The sequence below is a fragment of the Balaenoptera ricei genome, chromosome 1 (genome assembly GCF_028023285.1).
Source record: "Balaenoptera ricei isolate mBalRic1 chromosome 1, mBalRic1.hap2, whole genome shotgun sequence".
Classification (NCBI taxonomy): Eukaryota; Metazoa; Chordata; class Mammalia; order Artiodactyla; family Balaenopteridae; genus Balaenoptera; species Balaenoptera ricei.
In genome coordinates, this window is record NC_082639.1 from 162318721 (window position 1) to 162338259 (window position 19539).

The 19539-nt window shown below is 37.9% G+C and overlaps 1 protein-coding gene across 7 annotated transcripts in view; it reads right to left on the reverse strand.

Annotated features, from left to right (window-relative positions):
* RGS7 (regulator of G protein signaling 7) overlaps window positions 1-19539 on the reverse strand; it is a 584592-nt gene that overhangs the window by 415465 nt on the left and 149588 nt on the right. For 2 of the 7 annotated variants that reach the window (XM_059940741.1, XM_059940743.1), the window contains one exon: window positions 5507-5653. The exons of the other annotated variants lie outside the window; for them this stretch is intronic. The gene's annotated coding sequence lies outside the window, so the exon portion shown is untranslated. Of the gene's footprint in view, window positions 1-5506; window positions 5654-19539 lie in introns of those variants that run through there. 7 annotated transcript variants of the gene reach the window in all.

Here is a 19539-nt window from a genome sequence, read left to right on the forward strand (position 1 = left end):
AGCTGAACAAACACCTCACAAAGAATATAGGCAAATAGCAAATAAGCATTTGAAAAGATGTTCCATATGATGATACCTAACCAGGAAAATGAAAATTAAAACAATGAAGTACCACTACACCCCTTTTAAAATGACCAAAGTTCAGAAAACTGACAGCTCCTAATGTTGGCGAGGATGTGGAGCAACAGGAACTCTCATTCACTGCTGGTGAGAATAAAAAATGGTACAGCCACTTTGGAAGACAGTTTGGCAGTTTCTTACAAAATTAAACATACTCTTACTATACAAGCCAGCAGTTGTACACCTGGGAATTTATACAAAAGAATTTAAAACTATGTTCACACAAAACTGACACACTGATGTATACAGCAGCTTTATTCATAGTTGCCAAAACTTGGAAGCAACCAAGATGCCCTTCAGTAGGTGAATGGATAAATAAACTGTGGTGCATCCAGACAATGGAGTATTATTCAGCACTAAAAAGAAATGAGCTATCAAGTCATAAAAAGACCTGGAGAGTGGGCTTCCCTGGTGGTGCAGTGGTTGAGAATCTGCCTGCTAATGCAGGGGACACGGGTTCGAGCCCTGGTCTGGGAAGATCCCACATGCCGCGGAGCAACTAGGCCCGTGAGCCACAACTACTGAGCCTGCACGTCTGGAGCCTGTGCTCCGCAACAAGAGAGGCCGCGATAGTGAGAGGCCCACGCACCGCGATGAAGAGTGGCCCCCACTTGCCACAACTAGAGAAAGCCCTCGCACAGAAACGAAGACCCAACACAGCCAAAAATAAATAAATAAACAAATGTGGGGTTTAAAAAAAAAAAAAGACCTGGAGAAAATTAAATGCGTATTACTAAATGAAAGAAGCCAACTACCTTTCAGTAGTTGCCAGGGGTTAAGGGGAAGGGAAGGACAAATACGTGGAGCACAAAGACTTTTCAGGTCAGTGAAACTACTCTATATGATACATGTCATTAAATTTGTCTAAATCCATAAAATATACGACACCAAGAGTGAACCCTAATGTACACTGTGGACTTTGGGTGACAATGATATGTCAATGTAGGCTCATCAGTTGTAACAAATGTACCACTCTGGTAAGTGATGTTGATAATAGAGGAGGCTATGCATGTGTGTGGTGGGGTGGGTGAGTGGTATATAGGATATATATAATACGTATACCATATATATATCTGTACTTTCCACTCAGTTTCACTATGTATCTAAAACAGCTCTAAAAAATAAGGTCTATTAGAAAATCAATATCATTACTAGTAATTAAATTAACTCAGTCAGTAAAATTATGGTTAACCATTATCACCATTTCTCTACCATGTCAGATATCAAATTTGTACTATGAGGAGGCAGGTTTATACAATTACGGTTTATAAATATTCCACCATCAATATGTAATATTTGCATATTTGTCACTGGGGACAATCTGTGTCACTACTAAGTTTCCATACTCAAAGTCCAGGGAGCAGAGGTGGCTTCATAGACATGTAACCTGGGCAGTCACACAGGGTACCACATTTAGAAGGCCCTGTGTTTCTAAGACATGCTCTGCTCTCTCCATCCTGAATTCTAATTAGTATCTGAACAAGGTGCCTTGCATTTTCCTTTTGCACTAGACCTCACAAATTATGTAGCCGGTTCTGCCAGTGAGGATAAAAGCTGAATCTGCAGGTACCAGGGTTGGGGGAGTAGGAGGAGAAGGAGGGCTTAGTGGAGGATGCTTCTGGTTGTGCAGGAAGGGGCCTCAGTTGTATCTGAGTGCAGCACTGAATCAGAATCTTAGGGACCTCAGACATCATTCAGTCCCACCCTCTCATTTCAGTTGAAAAAACTGAGGCCTCCAGAATTTTGGTGACTTTCCCAAGGTCCCCAGCTCATCAGTGGTATGCTCTCTGCATTCTGTCTAATGAATGACTTGCCCAGGAACATAAGCAGATGTTGCAGGACCAGCTTTGTGTCCCAGGTCACAGATGTCGCTTCCATAATCAACACCTCTCCTACTGCTCCTTGGTCAGAGCTCCATTTATTCGGTAACTCTCTCACATTTTCCCAAAACTCCTGAAATCAGTTCCTGAGAAAATGGGCCAATCCTTATATTAATCCAAGTGTTTTTCTCTTTTTCCTATTTACCCTCAATTGTTGTCAGCCTCCTGGTGAAATATACCTGAGGATAACCTTCAGCCACATACTGTGGGCTCTGCTTTGATGCTGCTGACTTGGAACGCATTCGGGATTCTGGGTTATATATCTTTTAATTAAACTGCTTCTGAAGAATGAGGACTCATTGATAGATGATGTCTTGTTTGTAAGCATGTCCTTGGGTATCAGACACTGCACTTTCATTACCGACCGTAAATCTCACTTGCAGTGGCAAAGCACTGAAATATCTCTGCTCCAATCATTACTTTACGTTCATCGCATACAAATCAGAATGAATCCTGAATGCAAATCAAGTTATCTGACCGAGGCTGTCACAACTCATGTGAAAATGGACCATATATGACAGGAGGTGAAAGTTAGCCATAGTAATGGAAACAGGAAAACTTACTTGAAGTCTGTATAAAGACTAGTCAACATCCACCCCCCTCCTCATAGTCACACTCAACATCATTACTGAATTTTTCGGTACTCCTCTTTGTAGTAGTCTTTTAGTTGCTACCATCATGATTAGGACATGCATTCTGAACTTAGCACAGTTTACCTTGAATATTAATAATATTAATATTATTAATATAGTATTAATATTATACCACTTGATACATAATATAAGTATAAATCCATTACAGACCTCCCAATCCTTTTGCTATTGTTTAAAGTACCCCTGCCCATGTTATAAACTCAATAAATACACTGTCATTAGTTTAGGTATAAACATTCAGTTGACTTTAAATAATTTTAGAAAGAAACTAAAATATTCATTGTATTTATCTACATATCAATAATGTCCTTTGCTTTTCTTTCCTGTATTTCTAAGTTTCCATCTTGGATCATTTTCCTTCAGCCTGAAGAACTCTATTTTAGCATATCTAGGACTGCAGACCTGCCAGCAACAATTTCTCTCAGTTGTTATTTACCTGAAAATGTCTTTATTGTGCCTTCATTTAAAAAAATATGATTTTGTTTTAATACAGAATTCTAGATTAACAAGTTTTTTCCCAGAACTTAAAAGATATCATTCCATTTTTGTCTGGCCTCAATTATTTCCAATGACATGTCAGCTATCTTTAAAAATTCTTAGCATTTTTATCCAATATATAATGTTTCTTTTTTCTCTGGTTGACCTTAAGATTTTTTTTTAATCTTAAGACCTCAGCAGATGTGCCTAGGTACAGTTTTCTTTATACTCATTGACTGAGGGTCTTGGATCTGTGAATTACTGTTTTAGACCAAATTTAGAAATTTTTTAGCCAAAGTTTCTTCAACTATTTTTCCTTCTTCATTTTCTCTCTTCTCTCTGCCAAGGACTACAATTAAAAGTGTATTGTACCATTTGATACTGTCCCTCAGATCATTGTGAGTTTGTTCATTTTTAAAATCTTTTCATTTTGTGCCTCCTTTTAGATGACTTCTATTGATTTATCACCAAATATATTGCTTTTTCTGTTGTGTCTAGTCTGCTATTAATCTCATCCAATGAATTTTTTATTTCAGCTTTCATATTTTTCAGTTCTTGCATTTCTATTCAGTTTGTTTTGTTTTACATTTTTCTTAGTTTTCCTCAAACTCCTCATGCCTTTTTTAACATACCTATTTTTCCTGTAGACTATATATTTATGATAAATTACTTGTCTGCTAATTCTATATAAGTATTCCTCATGGGTCTATTTCTATAACATTATTTTTTCCAGTGGGTCTAGTGATTTTTTTTATTGTATAGTGATATTGTGGATATTTCATTGTAAAATTTTAGAATCTGTTGTCTTCCTTTGAAGAGTATTGAGATTTGTACTAGCAGGCAGTTAAATCACTGGTGAATCGCCTCGACCAAGTTGAGATTTAATGTCATGTTTCATGAGGATATGCCCTATATTGGTTATGCTTTTAGTCTCAGAGCAAATATCTCAGTCTGGATACATAGTATTTATTCCTAAACAGTGGCCCTTCTAGGTTTTCAATGAAAAGTCCAACAACATGTTTACCAACATTCTCTTAACTTGACAGGACTCAAATTTCAAACTCTTATCTTTTAGTAATAGGTAGCGGCTGACATTCCTGCTAAGCTCTTTCAAGCCTCCAGCTGCTATTTTTTTCCTTAGATTCTTTGGAGGTTTTCCAAACACATGTGTAACACATGTGCAGTTCACGGGTCAAGCAAGGATTTGAGGAGAGTTTACATTATATTTTGCAGCTCCTGCTATCTCTCTCTCTTTTCTGGTATTACTTCCCTCAATTTCCAGCTACTCTGGCTATTCCAAACTCTTTCTTTTTATGACTCCTCAGGCTGACAGGACTTCAACTTTCTGCCTCAGTTCTAGCCCCCCATAAGATGTGATTTAGGAGGTGTTCTTGGGGGAAAAGACTTACAAATGTGAATCTTAACCAGCGTAGTTTTCTTGTTGGAGGGTTGGATGCCCTCTAACTTCTGCCTGCTTTTGATTGTTTTCCAATGACTTGAGAATTTTAAAATTTTTTTCCCCAAAATTTATCATTCTTATCAGCAGAAGGGTTAGTTTTACACAACTTCTTCTGATATTACCAAGACCAGAGTGTCTCCCTCAGTTGAATTTCCAACTATGTGTTATAGTATGTTCAAACAAAATTATTTTTAAATAAACAGACAAAAACAGGCCATGTGCCTGTGTTTACTCTCTACCCAGTTTCTTTTATAAATGTTTAACATATATTAACTTTTTAAATTCTCCTAACAGCCTTGTGAGATAGTCTATTATGTTTAGTTTACAAATGAGAAAACTAAGGCCCAGAAATTTTAGGTAACTTGTGTAAGTTCACAGAGCTAATAATTAATGGAATTACTTCAGGGTTCACGATTTCAGCACTAGCCTCCCGTTTTTTTCCAGAAAATTGAGATGGCTTTGCATTTCTGTTGAGTGGACTGTCTCCCAGATTGGACTGTAAACTCCTTCATGGGAATACCTTACTTATGTCTTTTATTCACCAGCATACATAGTACAGTCATAACCACTGTTATGCCTTTCATATCAGCTGGTAAACATCCAATGCCTAAGCCTTTTATGTCTCATATGAGTGAGGAAGATAATGTCTTTAAAATCCCCAACAGAAAAAAGTACATTCCAAAAATTGCATTATTAAATACCTCATCTTTCAGTTCATCTACCTGCAAGGATAAATCACTATATAATTCATAAATTAAGTGAAGATAATACAAGGAAAATAAAATTCATAAAATAACTGAACTTCACTTCTATCTAAAATTACTTGAAAGGAAAAACATTGCTGTTTATACATCATATACACATAGAAATTTTGAATAGAATATTAGAAAATTATACTAATTAAAAGTAGCAATTACCCATGTCATTTGAAGAGCAGGAACTTCACTGAGCTTTTAAAAAGAAGAAAGAAAGGACTTCCCTGGCGGTCCAGTGGTTAAGACTTCACCTTCCAAGGCAGAGGGTGTGGGTTCAATCCTTGGTCGGGGAGCTAAGATCACACATGCCTTGGGGCCGAAAAACCAAAATATAAAAAAAAACAAGCAATACTGTAACAAATTCAATAAAGACTTTAAAAATGGTCAACATCAAAAAAATAAATAGGGGCTTCCCTGGTGGCGCAGTGGTTGAGAGTCTGCCTGCCAGTGCAGGGGACGCGGGTTCGAGCCCTGGTCTGGGAAGATCCCACATGCCGCGGAGCAAATGGGCCCGTGAGCCACAGTTGCTGAGCCTGCGCGTCTGGAGCCTGTGCTCCGCAATAAGAGAGGCCGCGATGGTGAGAGGCCCGCGCACCGCGATGAAGAGTGGCCCCCGCTTGCCGCAGCTGGAGGAAGCCCTCGCACAGAAAAACGAAGATCCAACACAGCCATAACTAACTAAATAAATTAATTGATTAATTAAAAAATAAATAAATAAATAAATAAAAAGAAGAAGAAAGAAAAAAAGCATGGCCAGCTTAATTCTATACATTTAAAATATACCTGGTTAGATTATGACTTTTTACACTTAAACCTTCAAATGGTGTTCATGAAATCACTCTAAATCCAGCTCACTCTTAGAAAAAATATATACCAACTAAGACAGGATCCTATCAATACCAGCCATATTTGTAGGAAGATAAATGCAGTTTTCTGAAGGAAGGTCCACTCTGCTTAGGAAGGATGGTGCCTATGTTACTTCTGCCTGCCAAGAATGTGTTCTCCTTTCATCAACAGCATTTATAGTTTCCTTTGTGTAACTTCTCCTCCTTTATTCCTGCTCCATATTTTTGGACATGTCTGCCCCAATCCTTGATCTGGACACATAACCCAGGTCTGACCAATTGGCCTCCTGATCAATGTAATTGATTTAGGAATGAATTTGTGGCTCAAATAAACTAAAAGAGATACAATCATAGGAATCTGAACAAAACAGTTGGTAAAGTGAAGCTTTCTTTCACTGAGTTAGATGACAGAATATAAACTTGGAATTTGGTAGTGGTCATCTTGCCATCTCTTGGATAGAGTCTGGCTGAGAATAAAAATCAATGCTAAGAAATATAGAACAGAGTCCCAACAACTTCATTTAAACCTGCATCCAGCAACTTTGATAATCTGAACTTTCAGTTATATGAACATTTTAATTGCCCTTAAGACATTTTCAGTTAAGCTGGTGTTATAGACAGTTTGTGTCATTCCAAAACTTATATGTTGAAGTTTTAACCCCCCAGTGTGACTGTATTTGGAACTGGAGCCTCCAAGGAAGTAATCAAGGTTAAATGAGGTCATAAAGGTGGAACCCTGATCCAACGGGATTAGTATCCTTATAAGAAGAAACATCAGAAAGCTCTTTCTCTTTCTCCTACTCATCCAATCCCATGAGCAAACTGAGGAAAAGCCATGTGAGGACACAGTGAGAAGATGGCTGTCTACCAGCCAGGAAGGGAGTTCCTCACCAGAAACCAAATCTCCTGGAACCTTAATAATGGACTACCAGCCTCCAGAACTGTGAGAAAATAAATGTCTGTTGTTTAAGCCACCCAGTCTGTGGTATTTTGTCATGGTAGCCTGAGTAGACTAATACAGTTGGAGTCACTTAAAACTATGACTACTGTGTAATACAGCAAGTAAGGGTTCCATAGGCAGATTTGTGTTACAACCTATCATGCCAATTTACTCCACTGATGAAACTTCCCTTCAGGTAAAACCCATACTGCAATCAGCAAGAGACCCCACTAAAACTAAAAATCCACTGTACCAACAAAAGCCTTTTAAATACACTTTAAAAATTTTTCTTTTACCTTCCCAAGTGGTTCACTGGCAAAGATCAAGGTTCCACTTACACTAAAAGGGCCTTCCAATCACAAGATTGCCACCAATTATTCACTTAACTACGTATGTGTTAAGCCTAGACCAATTACATTTTCCTCAAACCAGAGCCATTTCACATAAGCCATTCAGGATTATTTCAACTTGACACAAGAGGATAATACTGAAAATGGTAATAAAGAATTCTCTACTACAGGATACGCTTTCAGATGGTTTTTAATCAATTTTGAAAGCTCCAAAACTCAAAAGAACAAAGCTAACCATTTAACTGGTATATTCCTTTCTATCTTTTGAGGCATTAATAAAAAGATTTATAAGAGAATTAAATAGTTGGTGAAAAAGAAAAAAATTTAAAAATGAAGAGGGAGGGAGGAAAGGGAAGGGAAGGGAAGGGGGAAGGAAGGAGGGAAGAGGAGGGGAGGGAAGGTAAGAGGAGGGGAGGGGAGGGGAGGGAAGGGAAGGGGAGAGGAGGGGAAGGAAGGGGAGGGGAGGGGAGGGAAGGGAAGGGAAGGGAAGAAAAAGAAACAGGGAGGGAAATTTGTGTGTCTGTGTGTGCGTGTGTGTGGGTGTGTGTATGTGTCCTTGAATAACACGTTTCCTCACCCTCAAATTCTGTTAACTCTAATGAGGAAGGGCACAAATGTGTTTCTTGCAAAAGACTCAAATAGCCTTTCACCCTCCCTCCCTATCCCTTGTTCAGGTGAGAACTTTTGCTTTAGGGGAAATGGAATTTAATAGGTGAAATTGACTCTCGGTGAGTTTCACCACAAATAGGAACTTTATCTTATGTTATGATCCACAAAATACATGTCAAACTATCCTCATTAAATGCTAAAACCAATTCTAACCCATTGGGAAAACAACTGCATTTCCCTGACACATTTTTGAACATAGTTAATGCACAATGCACACCAGAGAAGATCACTGTCATAGGTTCAATTAAACACTCAGACACACAAGACTACCATAGGCCACACTTGGCATCAAGATCACTCAGAGCAATGGTTCTCAATCTTGAGTATGCGTCAGAATCGTCTCAAGGGACTGTTAAGACACAGAATACTGCTCCCCAACCCTCCCCTTCCACCTGGGTTTCTGATTCAGTGTTCCTGAGATGAGGCCCCAGAATCTGAACTTTTAAGAAGCTTCCTGGAGATAATGATGATGCTGGACCGAAGAAGCACCCTTTCAGAACCACTAATAAGATGCTATAGGACAGTAGATACAGCATGCCAGCAGGAAAGCACCAAGTGTTCCTCTTTCTGGGGGAGTCCTTGTAGTAGCTTACCCAGTTGTCAGGAGCTACCAGATTCACATCTGGCAGGTATGAGGGGCATCTTGGTTTAGAAAACACATGCCTCACATCTTTTTTGAATAACTCCATAGACATACCTTTCAGGAACCCCAAAAGGGACATGTTGATTATTCAAGTCACAGTCTGGGGCCAAAATTATGGCTTCCTATCAGGCATTTATAGGTCTCCCAGTCCAGGTACAGTACCAATCAAGCGTCAATTTCACAATGCAGCCTCATAACAAAGTTGACCCAAGCCATCTATGTATGTTTCCAGGAAAACAGAACCAGGAAGATAAGTGAAAGCCAAAGAGGAAAGGATTATTTTGTTCACTCTTTGCACACTACGTACATATCTTAATTCATATTATACTCCTATATTAAAAGGTGAATAAAAATAAAAACTAAATTATGTCCAAAATTTCCTCATTTTTTTCATCCTTGGTTTGACTGAATCTCAAAACCTAGAGTTGGAATGATCATGCCAACAGAAGAAGAGGTGGTTTGCTTTGGGCTTCCTCATAAAAATCATCTGGATTCTAAATTGCCATTCATATGACAATGCACATTTTTTTAATCTGTTGTATGTGATATCACAAAACTTCCACATAAAGGCAGTCTTTAAATTCCATACCAAGAATACTTGCTAATCTCTAATCTGATTTATAAATAAGAAGTAAATTTCTACTTTTGGCTCTTCTGTCATATATATTTTTCCACCTGATTGCTATTATGGTCTGCTTCATTCTGTTATGTTGCCTACTTGAAAAAGTTTTATATATAAAACTTTATATATGTATATATACACACACATACATACATATATATATAACTTTATATTACTTAGTATTTAAATAAACATCCAATTTTGCAATTCTAGATTTTAACACTGCCAATAAAGTAATTTTGGAAGTAATTCTTACCACAGTCATATTCACCTAGGAATCTCTTTAGAAATATCAATGCCTGTACCATACTGCAGACCAATTAATTTAAAATGTCTGGAGACAGGGTCCAACACAGAATATACTTGAAACTCCCCAGGTATTTCTAATGTGTAGCCAGGGTTAAGAACCTTTGAAAGTAGAGTCTATTCCTGAGAGAAAATTATTTTTCTTTCCTCTCATACTCCCTTTTCCTCCCCCCCTTTTTTAAAAAGTAGGAAATGGGGCAAATTCCTCTCAAATAAGGGAGAGAAAGTACTAGGAGACAGATGTTCAAATTATGTGGGGTGGTTATAGTTTTTCATGAACACTATTGGGTTCTCACAAAGATCATTCTAATCTTAGGGCAGGAAGACTCTTCCTGTAGTGACAGTGTAACTGTTAATATTATTAATATTGCTAATACTCTACAAGTATATTAAGGATTTAGATTCTACTGAAATAAAAAGGAATGAAGCAAAGCTTAAAAATAGAAGGAGACAAAAATAAGGTTCTTCACTTCAGTTAAATAAGAAGAAACAAGAACAAAACCCTCTATTAGATGATAAAAGCTAATATTTATTTCTCTGCTTTTTAAATGCAGATGTGGCATATACTGGCTAGATGTTCACCCATTTCCTCTCTTCTTGAGCGCACACCTAAACTATATTTTCCAGCTTCTCTTGTCCTTGGTTGTAGTGATGTGACTGAGTTCTAGCCAGTGAAACATGAACAGATGTAATAAATGCCACATCCAGACCTGGTTAATGAAAACTATTCAGGCTTAACTGTGATGGCTAATTTTATGTGTTAACTTGGCTGGACCATGGGGTGCCCAGATAGATGGTCAAACATTATTCTGGATGTTTCTGTGAGGATGTTTTGGGAATAAATTCACATTTAGTGCACTTTGCGTAAAGCAGATTGCCCTCCATAATGTGGTGGGTCTCATCCAATCAGTTGAAAGTCTGACTAGAACAAAAGGGTGATGTCCCCTGAGCAGGAGAGAATTCTGCAGTAGAGGGCCTTCGGACTTGCACTACTGCATCAGCTCCTCTCAGGGTCAGCCTACTAGCCCAACCTGAAGATTTTAGACTTAACAGCCTTCATTATTGTGTAAGCAAATTCCTTAAAACAAATTTTTAAATAAATATATATATAGTTATATTCATGGATATACATGAATATGTACATATATACGTGTATGTGCGTGTGTGTGTGTGTGTACATATCCTATTGGTTCTGTTTCTCTGGAGAGCCCTGATCAAGACAATGACTTTTTAGGAAAAACTCTTAAGAATTAGAGGAGATCAGAGACAAGATGGAAGGAGTTCGGGTTTCTGCATCAGAAGTCCGTATGGATGACTAGGAACATCCACACTGGACATGGTGTAAGTGAGAAATGAACTTTCACGGTTCTCAGCTACTGAGATTTGTGGATTTATTATACCTGTTAGCATTACTTAATCTGAATAACATGGTAGATGTTGAATTAGATAGTATTTAAGCTATCTTTATTCTCAGCATTCTACAGCAGTGGTTCTCAAAGTTAGCTGCGTTTGAAAAATTGTAAAACCTTAAAAAATACTGGTGCTTGGTCTTTACTCCCAGAAAGTATTATTTAATTGGTTTCTGAAAGTACAGCCTGGGCACTGGAATTTCTAAATGCTCTCCAGGTGATAAGCTGGAGAACCACAGGTCTACAGGATGACAGAAACCAGATTTTAAAAGTAAAGTGTAAGAGAAACCAAGAGTCTGTTGGTGAAAAGCTTAAAATAAATGAACAGTGTGATGCACTTGCCTCACATGCAAGTTTTGAGCTATATTATTATTGTTATTAATAGTAACAAGAAGATTACACACATATCTTACAACAAAACTGCTTTGTAAATATTACGCTTTGCATGTTTTAGCTGAGGAAACCAAAGCTCAAACTGAGAGGCTAGGTAAACTGCTCAAGGTCTTACAGCCACAGGCAGGCAGCCGCAATTTAACCAATGGTCTTGCTGACTCCACAGTCTACACTCTAAGCTCTACGCTATGACGCCTCCCATTCACCTGAAGAAAATGGCTTGATCAAGATAAGTAAGAATCTCACTGTGCCACACACAGTCAGATACCTGCATTCTATCCTCAGCACCCCAGTTTAAAGATGATAGTAAATTTGTGTCCAGAGAGGGGTGACCAGGTTGTTGGAGAGTCTGCAAGCAATTTCCACAGTAGGTTAAAATAATATGGAAGAGTTTGACCCAAAAAAAGGCAAAATTAAGTTGATGAGTGGAGAGAAAAGATGATTGGAAAAAGAGAACATTGGTAGTACCTTCAAATATTGTTAAAGTTGTCATCTAAAAGAGGTTAGTATGTTCACCCAGATAAAATAAGCATGTTCTACCTAACTCTAGAAAGTTAAATCGGGATCATAAGTTAGATTTTGCAAAAAAGAAAGTTCTGGTTGATATAAAGAAGACTTTCCAAAAATTAGTGCTGTTCTAAAAATAACAAGGTTGCTAGGAGAATTTGAGAAAATATGTTTTGTAAAAGCATATGAAACACTGGATATTTTTGTTTCTATTATCACATTGTGAGGTCCCATCCATTGAAATGTTCAAGTTGATACTAAAATTGTCACTCTGCACTAGAAGGGAATAAGAAGACAGTTAGGGCCCACGACAGTCCTAAGAGTCTATCTTTACATATCGTGGGTTTCCAAGAAAAGATGTTTTGTGAAATGCCTTGTCTAATGACTGGTAAACAAAATACACACTCTATATTTATATAGTATATTGATTCCAAATTCATTTATTAGAATACACAGTCTCTTTCTTCCCATCACTAAAATTAGACAAAACTTCATGAAAATAATTTGGTCAGATGTAGCTTGATGAAGACTTAATAGGAGGCTAACTGTGAAATGTTCACTGTATTTAAATATAAATACCACCAAATACATCAGTGGATAAAATACTTCCTGAGAAAGAATGGAGGCCAACGTTTCTCCTCTTTAGCAGCTACCATGGGCAATCATTCCATTTAGTTTCTTGAGTCTGTGCCTTGTCTCATCTTCTCCACAGCAAGCTTTTCTAAACAGGCCCACTACAATTTTGGTTCCCCAACAGTGTATAGCAAAGTGATTGCAGCATAGAATGTTTTCAACAAAAGTTTGATTTGGAAATGACCTAGACCAAATAAAAACGTTGTTTGTGGTGCTGCACTCAGAGCATAGTGGAGAACTGAGGAAAATGTACAATTTAGGAAATATGCATTTCAGACAGGTCCCTATAATTCAAGGAAAAGTAAAAGAATTGGGCTTAAATTACCTAAATAATTCATGCAATTCTCCAGGAAAGACATATATAGTAAATATACTGTCTTAAGGTATAATATACCTGATTTCATTGCTGATACCATAAGAACTGCAATAAAGCTTCAAATTCTATGCTCAGCTTCCTCTCTTATAAAATGGGGGAGGACACCTGAAGGCAGGCAGGATTCTTCTCACATTCACTGCTGCATCCCCGGCACCTGGCACATAGTGTCTGCTCCACAAATATTGGCTGAATGAATGAATGAGCAGGCTTCGGATGTGAAATGTTTAATGTGCCTTTTAGAGAGATATCACAAGGCCTTTGAGTGACTGTGATATTTCCACCAAGCTTCTCTTTGAGCATATGACTTAGTTAGCATCTTAAAGTTCATGTTGACGGAGAGGGTGAAAGTATGAATACTTTCTTGAGCTCAGTTATTTCTGACTTGTTAGGTACAGAAATCAACAGTGATAAGAGTCCAGCCTGAGCGAGACATAAACAGGAGCTGTATGCCAACTTCCCAATTGCAGTTTTCATGTTAAGTCGCCTTTTTTTTTTGCTGCCACTGAGTAAAGAGTGCCATTTAGCAGTGGTAGGAGTGAGGAAAAATTGATTTATTGGACTAAATATTTGAAACCTCTTCAAGGGTGCTGACGTTTGCAACACCACTCGAACCTTGGGCTAGAAGCCAGGAGAAATTCATGTGATCAAGAGGGTAGTGTTTCATCCACAGGGGCAGTTCAGCAGCTACATCTCAAACCAAGAGTGCCGGAGGTGAGAGCACCCCAAGTCCCATAAAATTCCCTAACACACTCATCTGTTAAAGAAGACAATGGCATTAGCCAAATAAGGACGGTCCCTGAGTAAAGAAGAGAGAACGAGAAAATCTATTTTATCCTCTAGGTGAGGAAAACAAAATGTTTTATTAAATATTAAATGCTCCTACAAAACGTAAGAAACAATAAGCTGGCTACCATCACAGTATGCAAGTACCCTTGAGAGGGGGCTGGAGGAAGGCTAGCATCCTTTTCTGTGACCACTTGCTCCAGTCATGTTCAGGATAAGGCAAGTCGCACAGAGTCTGGTGGTCAAGATGATTAGATGATCTCTTTCAATATACAGGATTGAGAGTATATCCTATTCTTCATTCCTGCATACAGTGAAACTCTGCTGAGCACCTATTAATGACCAAGCACTGGGGGAAGTAATGAGTTAGACCACCATAGAGCTTGTACAAAAGTGGAGGCAAAAAATAACAGATTCTAAATGTAAATACAGTCTAAAGAACTGACACAAATGAACTTATTTACAAAACAGAAACAGACTCACAGACTTTGAAAACAAAGGGGAAAGGTGAGGGGAGGGATAAATTGGGAGTTTGGGATTAACATATACACACTGCTATGTATAAAGTAGATAATCAACAAGGACCTACTGTACAGCACAGGGAACTCTACTCAATAGTCTGTAATAACCTACATGGGAAAAGAATCTGAAAAAGAATAGATATATGTATATGTATAAATGAATCACTTTGTTGTACACCTGAAACTAACACAACATTGTAAATCAACTATACTCCAATATAAAATATAAAAAAGAATAAAGACAATGGGAAAAAACAATATATTATTCATTGCATAATAATTATTCAATTACATAACACTTGTGACAAGTGTTATGAAGGAGATAAGATATTAGGAATTTATATAATAGGGAAAATTGACCGATTACTTCCACGTGACATTTCAGCTGAACACTGAAGGATAAGCAGGAATTGATCAGAGAAAGCCATCATCACCCTTGATAAGAAGAGCAAATAATTATTTTTCAAAACTCAATATATTAACAATTTATTCTGCATGTAGTTTTTGTTTTGTTTTCTTTGCTTTTTTAAATTCTGAAGTTTCAAACGTTTAAAAAACCACACTGTAATACAAAATAGGTTTTGCTTTCGCAGATGACTTCATCAAAAATGGTCATGATCTTCTTAGGTCAAACGTTCAAATGTATAAGAACGTGTGTCACTTTTGCTTTCAGAAGGCAAGCTGGGATCTGATGCAGTAATGACTGCAAACTGCCAATACAAAGGTCAGCTCTGGTGAGGAATTCCAAGGTCGTTAAGATTCACTTATGTCAGCTAGGGGAAAGTTTTCTAAGGTGGGATCTACTATAGCAAAATAAAACCCATGTATAGGGCTATATCCATGTGCACGCATGCAATGAGAGAATATGAAAGCTGTAGGGGAACGTAGGAACCGTATATCCTGACCTCCTCACACCTCAAATTAGGGGCTCATAGAGATGAAAGAAACTGCTCAGGTTGCCCAGCCAGCAAGTGACAATGGCTGAGGATGCATTTGACTGTGATGAAATCCATCTGAGGGCAAAATAAAATTTGCAGCAAAAATTGTTCACAGAGGGAAAAGGTAAGGTCTATCAGGTAGCAGGTAACTGGTGTGGAGCCTGAAAGCTCAGGACAGAGTTTTATTTGGTTTCATTATGCAAAAGGCCAGATTTCAGGGTCACTAAAAGACATTTGTCAAATTAAAGATACTCAGAGCTTTAACAAGCAATAGTGATTTGATTAACTAGGTACCCTGAGGGTACTTCTACTTAGCTTAGAACTCTTTATTATCATTACTTTATTTAATGTGGTGGCATACTGTGTTTTCCAAAGATGTTCCCCACAATATCTCTCAGCCCACGTGTTCTTCTCCAATATGACCTTGTCATTTCTCTATTAAGGGGTGATGTCTAGAATAAATGCTGGAGAGGGTGTGGAGAAAACAGAACCCTCTTGCACTGTTGGTGGGAATGTAAATTGATACAGCCACTATGGAGAACAGTCTGGAGGTTCCTTAAAAAACTAAAAATAGAATTACCATATGACCCAGCAATCCCACTACTGGGCATACACTCAGAGAAAAATGCCATTCTTGGTAATTAGAAAGTATTCAATTTCCGTTTGCTACCCCCATCACAACTTGCTAATAAAGCCAGAACAGATGGTCTACTGACTCGCAGGTCAGGCCTTGCTTTCCGAGGCAGTATCCTAATATACTGTAGCTATACTCAAGCACATTGCAGCCAAAGCATTTTTGAGAAAATTAACTTAGGAAGTAGATGATAGGAAACTTCCCACAGTAGTGAAATCTTTAAACCTCTTCTCTGGTCTTTGAATTCTTGGCAGCCACACGCTCTGTTCTAGCCAAGAGTCCTCATGCCTGCAGCTTCCACTTCTACTTGCCCTCATTTACAGGTGAGACATCCTCCACACTAGTCATCTGATGCCATCTGTCTGTGGCCAAGAGCTAGCTGAAAGCTCTCTGAAACTGCCTTCCAAAGCTAACTGAGCTGCTCTAAATATATGAAGAGACAGAAATGGGGCTGCATCAAAGAAGGTTGAGTAAAATATTTAAAGAGCTTTTTACAAATGGTGTAGTAGGCCACTTCCTTCTTTCCTCCTCCTCAAGAAAACATGCATTTTATCCGTTTACATTCAGAATTGAACTTGATTGGTCTGGGAACCCTGCCATACGATAAAGGGGAGAGTGAAGGATACTTTTGGGGGAAATTATCAGAAGCATTTAAAAATAATTTTGCCAACACCAGTCTTCAAACCCTGGGAACATTCATAAAACTTATCTATGAACATAAAGATACCAAACAGAATAGCAATGGGCTTGGTCTCCTATCTCAAAACCAAAGGAATTGATTGTTCTAAAACATATGGTTGTAGATCTATAACAGAAAACAGATAACCTCTACAGTTCAGCGTAAAGGGCTACTGCCCAACATTCAGAATTTTGGCTATAGGATGATAAATCTTCATCAGTTCCTAAAACCAATAACCTCCACCATCCATATTCAAGGTTCTTTTTACTGTACTATACTGTCCCTCTAACATCAGGCTGACTTTCTACCTGAAGTCCTTGCCTTATCATTCTTGGAAATTCCTACTCGATGTGTGTCAATGGAGTAAGAAAACACATTTAATTTGGGGGCACACAGACTCATTTTTCTAGGAAGAATTGCGGAGCATGTCACAGAGACAAACTAGGGGCCATCTTTGATTCTTACAGTCTGGTACTCACTTAGTGAGCCATAATATTGACCCCAAAGCCTGTACAATGCCTGAGAGCATTTTCTGAATCATTAAGTAAAGTTAAATTATGCTTAATAAAGCCATAGGGTCAAATATGGTTTGTTTTATTATGATTCCTTGAAAATTAGTTGTCCTTAGGTTTGTACAGAAAACTCTCTGTCAGAATCATACAAAACTAGAATGCACTGTTCTCCAACCAGACTAGATAAAGTAAAGTAGCTCATTATACAAACGTTATCTATTCCTGCTCATTTTCACTTCTTTATATTCAGGGAGAAATTATTTATCTTTCTTCCTTCTTCAATTACTTCACTATTTATGAAATTAGATCACATCTTATTATCTCCACAAGATGTCAAATAACTCCTAGAAGCCATAGTTCTTGATCTGTACTACGAACAGTCACTTGATCAGGCCGCTTTGTTCTCATCTCCAACTCTCTCCCAGAGTTAGTATGAAGCAAAATGGGATTCTACCACTGGAGTTCTAGGAAATCATTAAGAGGAAGACACTTTATATCTATAAAGATATTATGGTAATAAAGGAATTTTTATTAGAACTAAAGAGGGTACTATTAATTTTCATCAGATAGCCTGTTATGTTTTACATCTTCAAAAGGGATAAATAAATAGATGCTCTTTGGCTTTGTAAAATGCAAAAATATTGGCAGAATCTTCCCTGTCTGGCCTCAAGGGGCATTTATGTCATCCTCCTGCCCAGTCATACATTTATTTTATGAACAAAGCAATAAAATAGAAGCCATTTCAGACCTAGTTTCATCAAAGCCAACATGAGAAAGTTTTGACCTAAGGATAAAGACAACAGTGTAGAGAACTTAAGGAGCAGAGACTCCTAGACGGTTTACTGAGGGAAACAGGAGAGGGTACTAAGAGCTAGTAATAGTATTAATGCTCAGAGGTAAAATTTGAGATGAGGAAACAAGAATGTATTGGGCACTATGTTGCTTCTCCAGGTCCACAACTATGCCCCTCTCAGCCAACAAACTTGCTTTCTTCTTACTAGAGCACAGCGAGGTGCCAGCCCCAATGTAGGGAGAACTAAAGTGCCTGTTTCCAAGCTCAGCTCCCCATCTCCTCCCCACTTGCAAGTGCCCCTACCACCACATCCATACTCGTGTTCCCCCTGTCACCGAGGGTGAGGTATGCCCAGTCCCACCCCCTGCTTGCCCACTTCTCTCCTGTGTTGTCTTGATTTCTTGTCCGGTTGAATTTTCCTTCTCTTATAGAGTCAGTATTACCATGTTCACCTGATCATCCAAATCTACATTCTTGATTCTTAGACATGTCCCAAGCTGCTGCTAGTGATAATAATCATAATAGTAATTGTAAATATTCATATTATGCTCTGTGCCAGGAGCTGTTCTAAGCACATTACACATATAAACTCATTTAATCCTCACAACAACTCTATGAAGTAAGGTCTAATAAAATGAGTCTATTATCCCCATTTTATAGATAAGGAAACAACAGGTGCTTTAGCCTACCTCAATTTGGGTCCTTATCATTTTTTCCCTGAACAAGTACAATAAGCTCCCAACATCTCTCTGCCTTAGAGTCAAATTATCTTCAAACCCACCCTCCTCTAAATTGTCATTGTTCTATATCTAACAGATAATGTAACCCTAGGCCTCTCCTGATTACAAGCTTTCAAGTGTCTCCCTCTTACAGTATCATCTAAAGGTACACATCAAAATCACCTGGGAGCATTTCCATAAAATAAATGCCTAAGCCCACTCCAAACCTAGAGAATCAGAACAGCCTTGGGGCGGGAGGGTGGGGGGGACGCTGAACATGTATATATTTAGAAGTCTTCTCAGGATTTCTACCGTATGTCTCTAATTCAGAACATAGACCACTCTAATTCAGATCACTGTGTTTTGTTTTGAGAGTGTTATCGAGGTATAACTTACATACTACAAAATTCACCCATTTTTAAGTGTATAATTCAATGATTTTTAGTAAATTTACTAAGTTTGGCAACCCTAACCACAATTCAGTTTTTGAAGATTTCTATAACCCCTAAAAGATTTTTTGTCCATGTGCAGCAAAGCCTGCTTCCAACCCAGCCCCAAGGAAACCACTATCTGCTTTTTGTATCTATAGATTTGCCTGTACTGCCCATTTCACATAAATGTAATCCGTTAAGTCTGGCTTCTTTCACTTGGCATAATGTTTTGGAGGTTCCTACATGTTACAACTTGTATCAGTAGTCCATTCCTTTTAATTGCTATAAATATTCTACTATATGCATATATTCATTTTTTTAGTCATTCACCATTTGATGTATATTTGGATTGTGTGCATCTTTGGTTACTATGAATAGTTCTGCTATGAACATGTGGGTACATATTATTGTGTAGACATATATTTTCAATTCCCTTGGGTAAATAGCGAAGTGTAAAATTGTTGAGTTGTATTGTAAGTTCATATTTAACTT